The sequence below is a fragment of the Ceratotherium simum genome, chromosome 24 (genome assembly GCF_057802395.1).
Source record: "Ceratotherium simum simum isolate JZ-2026a chromosome 24, ASM5780239v1, whole genome shotgun sequence".
Taxonomy (NCBI): Eukaryota; Metazoa; Chordata; class Mammalia; order Perissodactyla; family Rhinocerotidae; genus Ceratotherium; species Ceratotherium simum.
The window spans coordinates 29,552,530-29,563,310 of NC_141923.1; the positions used below are offsets into that span (position 1 = coordinate 29,552,530).

General features: G+C 40.9%; 1 protein-coding gene across 7 annotated transcripts in view; it reads right to left on the minus strand.

Moving 5' to 3' along the window:
• ZNF410 (zinc finger protein 410) overlaps positions 1 to 10,434 on the minus strand; it is a 38,748-nt gene extending 28,314 nt beyond the window's left edge. For 4 of the 7 annotated variants that reach the window (XR_015556151.1, XM_087448221.1, XM_087448219.1 and 1 more), the window contains exon 1: positions 10,202 to 10,434. The gene's annotated coding sequence lies outside the window, so the exon portion shown is untranslated. The remainder of the gene's footprint in view (positions 1 to 10,201) is intronic. The other 3 variants (XM_004426339.2, XM_087448222.1, XM_004426341.2) reach the window with 3 other exon arrangements.
• Positions 10,435 to 10,781: the final 347 nt, after the last annotated feature.

Below are 10,781 nucleotides of genomic sequence, written 5' to 3' on the forward strand. Positions count from 1 at the left end.
TTTTAAAAACTCCAGTGCAAATCTTTTTTTAAATAACAACTTCACTAAGGTATAACTCACATACCATACAATTCACTCATTTAAAGAGTACAATTAAATTGTTTTTCATATATTTACAGAGTTGTACAACCATAACCACAATCAATTTTACAACATTTTAATCACCCCAAAAAAGAAACCCTGTACCCATTAGTAGTCACTCTCCATTTCCTCCCAAACCCTTCCCTGACCAGGCCTATGCAACTACTAATCTACTTTGTGTCTGTATGGATTTGCTTATTCTAGACATTTCATAAAAATGGAATTATATATGTGATCTTTTGTGCTTGGCTGCTTTCACTTAGCATAATGTTTCCAAGGTTCATCCTTGTTGTAGCAAGTATCAGTACTTTATTTATTTTTATTGCCAAATAATATTCTACTGTATGGACAGACATTTTATTTATCAATTTATCAGTTGATGGACATTTGGGTTGTTTCCACAATTTGGTTATTATGCATAATGCTGCTATGAATATTCATGTGCTAGTTTTATGTAGACATATGTTTTCATTCTTTTGGTTATACATCTAGGAGTGAAACTGCTAGGTCATACGGTAACTCTATGTTTAACCTCTTGAGGAATTACCAGGCTGTTTTCCAAAGTGGCTGTGCCATTTTACAATCCCACCAGTAGTGTATGAAGGATCCAATTTCTCCACATCCTCACCAACAGTTGTCATTATCACAGTTGTCATTATCTGCCTTTTTTGTGTGTGTGTGAGGAAGATTGGCCCTGAGCTAACATCTACCAATCCTCCTCTTTTTTGCTGAGGAAGACTGGCCCTGGGCTAACATCCATGCCCATCTTCCTCCACTTTATATGGGACACTGACACAGCATGGCTTGACAAGTGGTGCATTGGTGTGCGCCAGGGATCCCAACCGGCGAACCCCGGGCCGCCGCAGCAGAGCACGCGCACTTAACCGCTTGCGCCACCTAACCGCTTGCGCCACCTAACCGCTTGCGCCACCGGGCCGGCCCTACCTGCCTTTTTTTTTATTACAACCATCCTAATGGGTGTGAAGTGGTAACTCATTGTGGTTTTGAGTTACATCAGGTAATGTTGAGCATCTTTTCCTGTACTTATTGGGCATTTGTACATCTGTTTTGGAGAAATGCTTACTCAGATCATTGGCCCTTTTTTTTTTTTTTATTGATGTTTTAATGGTTTCTAACACTGTGAAATTTTTGGGTTATACATTTTTGTTTGTCCATCACCATATATATGACTCCCTTCACCCCTTGTGCCCACCCCCCACCCCCACGGCCCCTGGTAACCACAGTCCAGTTTTCTCTGTCCATGTGTTGGTTTATATTCCACATATGAGTGAGATCATACAGTGTTTGTCTTTCTCTTTCTGGCTTATTTCACTTAACATAATACCCTCCAGGCCCATCCATGTTGTTGCAAATGGGACGATTTTGTCTTTTTTTATGGCTGAGTAGTATTCCATTGTATATATATACCACATTTTCCTAATCCAATCGTCAGTCGAGGGACACTTAGGTTGCTTCCACTTCTTGGCTATGGTGAATAATGCTGCAATGAACATAGGGGTGCATAAGCCTCTTTGGATTGTTGATTTCAGGTTCATTGGATAGATTCCCAGTAGTGGGATGGCTGGATCCTAGGGCATCTCTACTTTTAATTCTTTGAGGAATCTCCATACCGTTTTCCATAGAGGCTGCACCAATTTGCATTCCCACCAACTGTGTATGAGGGTTCCTGTTTCTCCACATCCTCTCCAACATTTGTTGTTGTTTGTCTTGGTGATTATAGCCATTCTAACGGGTGTGAGGTGGTATCTTAGGGTTGTTTTGATTTGCATTTCCCTGATGATTAGTGATGTTGAGCATCTTTTCATGTGCCTATTGGCCATCTGTATATCTTCCTTGGAGAAGTGTCTCTTCATTTCCTCTGCCCATTTTTTGATCGGGTTGTTTGCTTTTTTGTTGTTCAGTTGTGTGTGTTCTTTATATATTATGGAGATCAACCCCTTGTCAGATGTATGTTTTGCAAATATTCTCTCCCAGGTGGTTGGTTGTCTGTTCATCTTGATTCTGGTTTCATTAGTCTTATAAAAGCTCTTTAATCTGATAAAGTTGCACTTGTTTATTTTTTCTTTAGTTTCCCTAGTCTGGGTAGGCATGTCATCCGAAAAGATTCCTTTAAAACCAACGTCAAATAGTGTGTTGCCTATATTTTCTTCTATGAGTTTTATAGTTTCAGGTCTCACCTTCAGGTCTTTGATCCATTTTGAGTTAATTTTTGTGAATGGCGATAGCACATGGTCCACTTTCATTCTTTTGCATGTGGCTGTCTAGTTTTCCCAACACCATTTATTGAAGAGACTTTCCTTTCTCCATTGCATGTTCTTAGCACCTTTGTCGAAAATTAGCTGTCCGTATATGTGTGGTTTTATTTCTGGGCTTTCAATTTTGTTCCATTGATCTGTGTGTCTGTTTTTGTACCAGTACCATGCTGTTTTGATTACTATTGCTTTGTAGTATGTTTTGAAGTCAGGGATTGTGATGCCTCCTGCTTTGTTCTTTTTTCTTAGGATTTCTTTAGCTATTCGGGGTCTTTTGTTGCCCCATATAAATTTTAGTATTCTTTTTTCTATTTCTGTGAAGAATGTCCTTGGGATTCTGATTGGGATTGCATTGAATCTGTAGATTGCTTTAGGTAATATAGACATTTTAACTATGTTTATTCTTCCAATCCACGTGCATGGGATATCTTTCCATTTCTTTATGTCATCATGGATTTCTTTCAATAATGTCTTGTAGTTCTCATTGTATAGGTCCTTCACCTCCTTGGTAAGATTTACTCCTAGGTATTTTATTCTTTCATTGGCCCATTTTTAAACTGAGTTATTTGTCTTCATTATTGTGTTTTAAGAGTTCTTTTATATTCTAGATATAAGTCCCTTATCAGATATATGATTTCCACAAACCTTCTCCCATTCTGTTACCTTTTCACTTGCAATGCAAATTTTATATTCAATTGAAAAAGGCAACTCTAACTCTACAACATTATCAAACAATACCTCATTAAAATTGGCATTCAAGGACTTCTCAGTTTCAGTTAAATATAGATCTGATTGTCATAAACTGCTTAATAATGTCTTGACATTATAAATACTACCATGTATGATACTCTCTGTATTAGTATTACTAAAGTTAAAATACAGAAACAGATGAACTATATTATTGAATCCAAGGCTAAATCTTTCTACTATTAAGCTCAACATTACTTCATTTTAGCAAAACGATATCTCTACCACATAATATGAATGTTAATTTGAATTTTCTTATTTTATGATGTTGTTTACATCTGTATACTTACTCATAAAGATATATCCACGGCAACAACTGACATAATCCTGATAACCTAAATTTTACTGCGTACATGGTTCCCTATGGCCATCAAAACATATCAGACTGCTTAAAGAAAACAATCTTGGTTCAGCATATATTATATTTTTTAGAAATCCACTGACCCTGCCACTGCTATTATTGAATATGTTATCCCATAGGCAGCCTAGAGGTTAAAAAGAATGCAGGCAATAAAATTTTTGCAATAAACCAAAGCAAAGAACACAAGAAGCCCTGAAAAGTACTGGGAATAAGTAATGAGAGAACTCATAACAATGGCAAAGGACAATAGCGATCTCTGTGATCAGGACCATCTTGAGAATAACTCTCCTTCTGTTTTTAGCCAAATAAACAAATCCTGGGAACTGAAGTTTGATAAGCTGCATTCTTTTTCTACAGTACACTCAGTATCATCCAGTAAACTATGCATTAACACTAAGCAGCTGAACAAGTTAAATAAAGAAATTGAGATATGTTAAAAAAAAAAAAATCCAAGGTCTCTCAAATAGAAATCTAAATTCTGCCTCTGACCTGTTGATTGAAAGTTGGACATGCTACTCATCTTCTTTGCCCTAGGAAACTCATCTGAAATACAGAAATGAAATCAGATTTCCTAGGATTCTTTAGACATACATGTCAATAAAAAAAGAGTATCAAATTCTTCAGAAACAAAGTTCTGCATACGTGCTTAAGAAACAAGTAAATCTATCAAATGCCTTTTCATACTACAAACGGTTAAGAACTCTGCCTTTTATTACTGCATCCAAATTTCTTATAGAGCAGTGGTTTTCAAACTCTCTTGACTACAACTCACAGTAAAATACGTTTTCCATCATAACCCAAGGAGTGAAAAACACAGAGACATACATGACTAACATTTTCATGAAACAATACTAACCTATACTAATTTCATGCACTCTGAATTTATTTTTTTAAATGATAAGACCCACTAAACTGATCTTATAAGCTACTAACAGGTTATGTCCCACAGATTGAAAAACACTAGAAAGCACCTTCAAATGTTCAAAATATATATATTAAACACAGAATTAGCCATACAATGTAAAGCTATAGATACACACCTGCTATAAATATATATTACAAACATTCAGCAATTATCATTGATAGAAAGTCGTGAAATTGAGATTACTTGAATCCTCAAGCCCTCCCTGTGAGGTCTGTAGAGGAAAATACTACACGCTAGGCAATGACCAACAAAGAAAGGCAAAGTAATGCTTATAATCAACCAGTCTTTGGTCTTAAATCCCAATGCAGAACTCCCACCTACTAGACAGGAATTATTGGTAATACCTTTACCCTAGGGTAGAGATGGCCTAAAACCAATGCAGGCTACATGGCGAAATACTGGAAGGAAAAACCAATCCAATGTAAACTAAGCAAGCAACAGAGGAACAGAGCTGATATAGGTCTCTTGCCTCAGCCCTGTCTGCCATACAGAAGGGAATGTCTCTCAAAGGGAAAGATGATCATGGGCTTTTTTTTTTTAATATGAAATTTATTTATTTATTTAATTTTTTGTTTATTGCAGTAACATTGGTTTATAACATTGTATAAATTTCAGGTGTACATCATTATACTTCTATTTCTGCATAGATTACATCATGTTCACCACCCAAATACTAATTACAACCCATCACCACATACTTGTGCCGAATTATCCCTTTCGCCCTCCTCCCTCCCCCCTTCCCCTCTGGTAACCACCAATCCAATCTCTGTCTCTATGTGTTTGTTTGTTGTTGTTATCTACTACTTAATGAGGGAAATCATACAGTATTTGACCTTCTCCCTCTGACTTATTTCACTTTGCATAATACCCTCAATGTCCATGGGCTTTTTACTTCTCTGCCTCATGAAACAGAATATCATTGTGTCAACCTCTAAAAAGCAAAGTGATTCCACCCTAGAAAACAAAGCCTAAAATATCAGTACTGCTCTTACTTGAGGGAGGTAGAAAATGCCTCAACATTGACTCTGTTTTGGAAAGAAGTTGGGGGGGGCAATAAAAGAGGGAAGAAATTGAGAAATAATGTGCTCCCCTCAACTGGTCACCATTCACAACGGTTAAAATAAAGTACATGATTTCAAGCAAGAGGACTAGTCTCTCTGACCATGGGCCAATCTGCTTCTCAGCTTCCTCCATCTCTACCTGTGGCTGACCACAGATATAGACCAGAACAAGTCAGTAATGCTTAAAAAACAAAAACCAAAATTCTACTAATGGTAGTGGACTATGAAGACCAAAAATTAAAATAAAAAAAGAGCAGTTTAAATTTTGGTATAAAATGGTAGTGCTAGGAACAAAAAAACCAGGTAACTTTTGATATCATATGTAGCATATTATGGGAGCTGATTAAATTCTAATAATAAAGTGGTAACAGGCACTGATGAAAGAAATTTGGAATACAGAATGTGAAGCCAGAATGAATCTTAGAAACTGCAGGATTCATCCTGGGCCTTCTCTCTTCTTTTCTCAGGATCTTCTGGGGTGCTCTATTCCCACAGCTCTGATTTTTATTCCAGTCACCTCCCCACTTCTCTGCAATCCTTCAGAGTCAAATTTATCATGAGAATTGTCTCCACTTTCTCATCTCCAATCACTATCCAACCCCAACACTTTACCAAAACCTCTCTTAATAAGCTTACCAATGATCTTCACGTTGCCAAATCCAATGAACACTTTGCTGTCCTCATCTTACTTGACCTTTGCAATGGACAACTATCGTTTTTGATTATCCCACATTTGTTTCCTCTGCTTGGGTGACAGGATCCACATTTTGTTTGGGGATCTACCTCTCACCCATTGGATACATTCTTGGTGGGACTGTAGATTAAGGTGTTCTTTTCTAACCTAGCCAAATACTGGACACTTGACCCATGTTGAACAAATCAGACTCTTTTCCTTAGAACCTGAATTCTAAAATAAGTAACTAAGGGCTGGAAACTGCTGCAACAGCCCATTCATTCCAGTAATGCAGTTAGCAGCCTCCCTGGGGCCTGCTTAATTCTTGTCCTTTATGAAGTCAGGGCCTACAGCATTTCCTTTGATCCTGAGTTGCCCACATCCTTGTTATAATTTCCTCTTCTCCTGAAGTAAACTGGTCACTTGCAACCAAAGAGCCATAATTGCTATTATCTCTCAGAAGCTCTGCCTCCTTCCTCAAACACTTTACTCTCTTTTCTTCCAAGATACAAGTTCCTTATTTTACTCCTACTTCATTGGCCATTCCTCTAGTCTCCTTTGATAACTCCTATACCCCTCCTCCACTCAGCCTCTAAATATTAATGTTCCCCAGGAGAGTATTCAGGCCCTCTTCTCTTGCTACACTCTCTACCTAGTGTGAACTCATGGCTTGAAATGAGATGGGTCTCCAAAATTTTTATCTGGAGCCCAGATATCTCCTCTGAGCTGCAGGCTTATATATACAATTGCTTGGCATTTCTACCATACGTTTTAACTTGATATCTCAAATTTAACAGGTCCAAAATGAATTCTCTCTCAAGCCTGTTTCCCATCATTCCCTGCCAGCCTCTTTTACCACAATCCTTCACTCAAGATAGGACCACCATTCACTCCATTTAGGATTCATTTTTATTACTTTTTTTCTTTGCTCCCCATATCCAATCCAGCTGCAAGTCCCATTGATTCTATCACCAGAAGAGACTGCAAATCCACCATCTATCTCACTGCCATCACCCTACTCCAGGCCACCATCAACTCTTGCCCTAAAGTACTGTAGCAAGAGAGTGTTGCAAGAGAAGAGGGCCTGAATACTCTCCTGGGGAACATTAATATTTAGAGGCTGAGTGGAGGAGGGGTATAGGAGTTATCAAAGGAGACTAGAGGAATGGCCAATGAAGTAGGAGTAAAATAAGGAACTTGTATCTTGGAAGCAAAGAGAGTAAAGTGTTTGAGGAAGGAGGCAGAGCTTCTGAGAGATAACAGCAGTTATGGCTTCCTAACTGGTCTCCCTTCTTCTACTCCTGCTTCCCTCCATTCTATTCTCTTCACAGCAGTAACTATCATCTTAAACTGTGAATCCTATTATATCACTCCCATGCCCACAACTCTTCACTTGGCTTCCCAATGCATCTAAACAAAACACAAACTCTTTATCTTTCCCTAAAAGAGCCCATGTGATCCATTCCTGCCACTCCAACCACATTCCAGAGTCGCTCTCCCTTAGTTTCTCTCCAAGCTTCAGCCAAACGAATCTCCCTTAGTTCCTTGAACACATTAAGCTCTTTCCCATGCTCCGGATTTGCACGTCATTTCCTCTACCTAGGAATGCCTTCACCTCTCTCTTCCGTTGGTTAGTTCTTTTTTATTCTTCAAGGCTCTGATTAACTATCAACTCATTTAGAAAGGCTTTCCCTGATCACCTTATCCAAAGAAGGTTCCCCAAACCCCACCCCCAACACCACCTTTATTTTCTCTCTCTACTGTCTCCATTATAGCACTTACCACAATTTTCAATTCTTTTATTTGCTTTTATATAGTATTCATTTTTTGTCTGGCTACTTTTAAATTGTAAGCTTCATAAACAAGGGCAAGAACCAGTCTGTCTTGTTCACTACTATTATCTCCCAGCACCTAGCACAGTGCCTGGCAAAGTACTATATGTAATTCATAAGGAAATTAGGTCTCCAAGAGTCATTTCTGATACTGTGAAGCTCTAAGGTTGTCTCTACTATGAGCTTAAAGGGCTTCCATACAAGGTTCCCTGTAAACACTTAGTAAGCACTGAATAAATATTTGTATAATGAATGAACAACACTGCGAATGATACCCAAATTTCTGTCTCTATTCCTGACCTCTCTTCTGAACTCCAAACTTGCATTTCTAACTGCTTGCCCGTTATCTCCGCATGGATATCCATGTCAAACCTAACAATGTTCAAAATCCAGATTATCATCTCCCCCACCAACCTTGTTCTTCTTCCTGTATTATCCATTTCAATTATCACCCAATCTTCCAACCACTCAGCTGCAAATTCTAGGTCTTTAACAATCTCTCTCATCCTCCATATTTAAATAATCCCGGTGGTTCTGATTCCCCAAAATTTATTCCCACTGTAATGCCCTGTTTAGGTGTCTTATTATCTTTCAACTACACTACTAAAATAGACTTCTAACTGGTTGCCCTGCCCTTAAAATTCCCCTTTCCAATCCATCTTGTACGCAGCCACTCGAGTTATCTTTTTAAAACACAGAAATGCTTATGTCACTCCCCTTACTCAAAATTCAGTGCCTCAGAATAATAGTCAAATCCCTATGCACAGCATTTCAAATATTTTACAATATGTCCTCAAATACTGCTCTAGTTGCAGCATCCACTATATTCCTCAATGAACCCTTTACTCCAGCCTACCCTGGAGTAAACCTATTAAATGAACACACCAATCTGTTTCAGTGCTCAAGGTCTTTGCTTGAAATAGTTCTTCAACCAGTAATAAACACCCCCAACCCAGTTCTGATCTTCTGAACTTCTCTCTAGCTTTTAAAATCCAACTCAAATGCCATCCTCCAAGAAGACTCTCTGATCCTTTCCCTCCAATCAGAACAAATCTGTCCTTCCCTTGGTGTTCTCACAACACACTGTTTAACCTCTCTATAGCAATTATTTCATCCTGCCTTGGGTGTTAGTTGTGTACATGCATATTTTCTCACTGGTTAAGGTTCGCTGAATTTTTTAATCTTTCTCCCATTAACCTAGCATGATGCTTTCCACAAACTAAGCATTCAGGAAATATTTGCTGAATAAATAAGTAAACCCATTAATTTGCAGAGGAAAAAAAGCAAAAAGCTAGCGATTAAGTAACTTGCCAAAAATTAGACATCTACTTAGATGCAAAACCTAAAAAACTAAAAAATCCTCTGCTAGTTGACTTTACTCTGCCCCACACTAAGATAAACAAAGTGGAATTTCTCACTCCCTAACAGCAAAATGCCCCTGACTTTATTTCAGAATGTTTCTTTTATTCGCTTTGCAAACACGCTACGTTGACCCGTGCGCCCAAGTGAGGAACAAGTACAAATTCTTAAGTCCCAAGGTAATAATATTTAACTTCCAAATGGTGCCTAAATGCATTCCCGAGTCTCGTGCACAAGTGGGATAAACTTTAACACACTAATTGGATTCTTTTCTCTCAAGAAACTTCAGAGGATAAATTCAACCTGCGAAATGCATAGGCTGTAAACACTCACGGCCCACACCCCCGCCTTGGAATGACAGGAGGAGAAGAAGCCGGCGGCCCAGCCCCTCCTCGGAGTCGGCAGCCTTCCTTCTTCTAGACCTAGAAACTGAGTTGACGTATGAAAGAAGATGGTAGCTCCGGGATGAAATATCCAGGGGAGAGTCCCCTTGGCATCCTCTTTCCCCCACTACAACGGCCTTAGCGTAAGGCCCCAAGGTCCGCGGGCAGGCCCCGGCTGCGGGTGCCGTCCGGGAGCCCCCGCCCCAGGGACTCGCAGACTCTGGCTTTCTCAAGACGAGGGCATTCCCATGCCCTCGCCCCCAAAAGCTGGCAAATGAGACGAAACATCGACCCCAAAACCTGTGAGGGGAAGGGCCGAAGCCATGGGGCTTCAGACCGGCCGCTCCCGGGCCCGCCAGATCCGGGAGGGGTGCCCAAGGGGGGCGGTTTCCCTGTCCTCTCCGAGGGCGAACTCGGTCCGAGCCCCCGAGGAGCCGGTACCGGCTCCCTCCCTCTCGGGGACCTCCTAGCCGAGAGGGTGTGGTCTGGCCCACAGGGGAGCTCACCTTCCCGTCCGGGGCAGCCGGCCGGCCGTCAGTCAGTCAGTCCCGAATTCCGTCCACAGACAGCGTCTTCCGGCTCCCGCCGGAAGCAGCGCGAGCGCGGGACAGGAAGTTTGGCCCCACGCCCACACCCGGTCGCTCGCCTCCAGGCCCGGCGGAGCGTGCCCGGTGGGTTGGCCCGAGGGGCTGCTGGTCCGGCGGGGCTGGGGTGGCGACGCCGGGCTCGGCCCCGGGACGGAAGGGGCTGGGGTCTCCTGCCGCCCACTCATTCTCTCCCGGCCTTCGGTAGCCGTGGTCTACACAGCCCGAAAAACGGGGTCAGGTCACCCTAGCCGTGACGTCACTGCTTCGCCGCAGCAGCGGATGGGGTAGTTTTTCCTGCCAGCTGAGGAGATCGGGACTAGTTACAGTGGAGGCAAGCGAGAGAGATCATTCCTTAAACGTTTATCAAAGTTCTCGGTGTAGAGGACCCCTTGCAGCTTCACTGCCCGAGAAGGGAACTTGCAGAACCTAGTTCTGCATTGCGTACGAGACAGAGTAAGAATTGAGACTCGAGTGTAGAACTTTTTTTGGAATATAAATT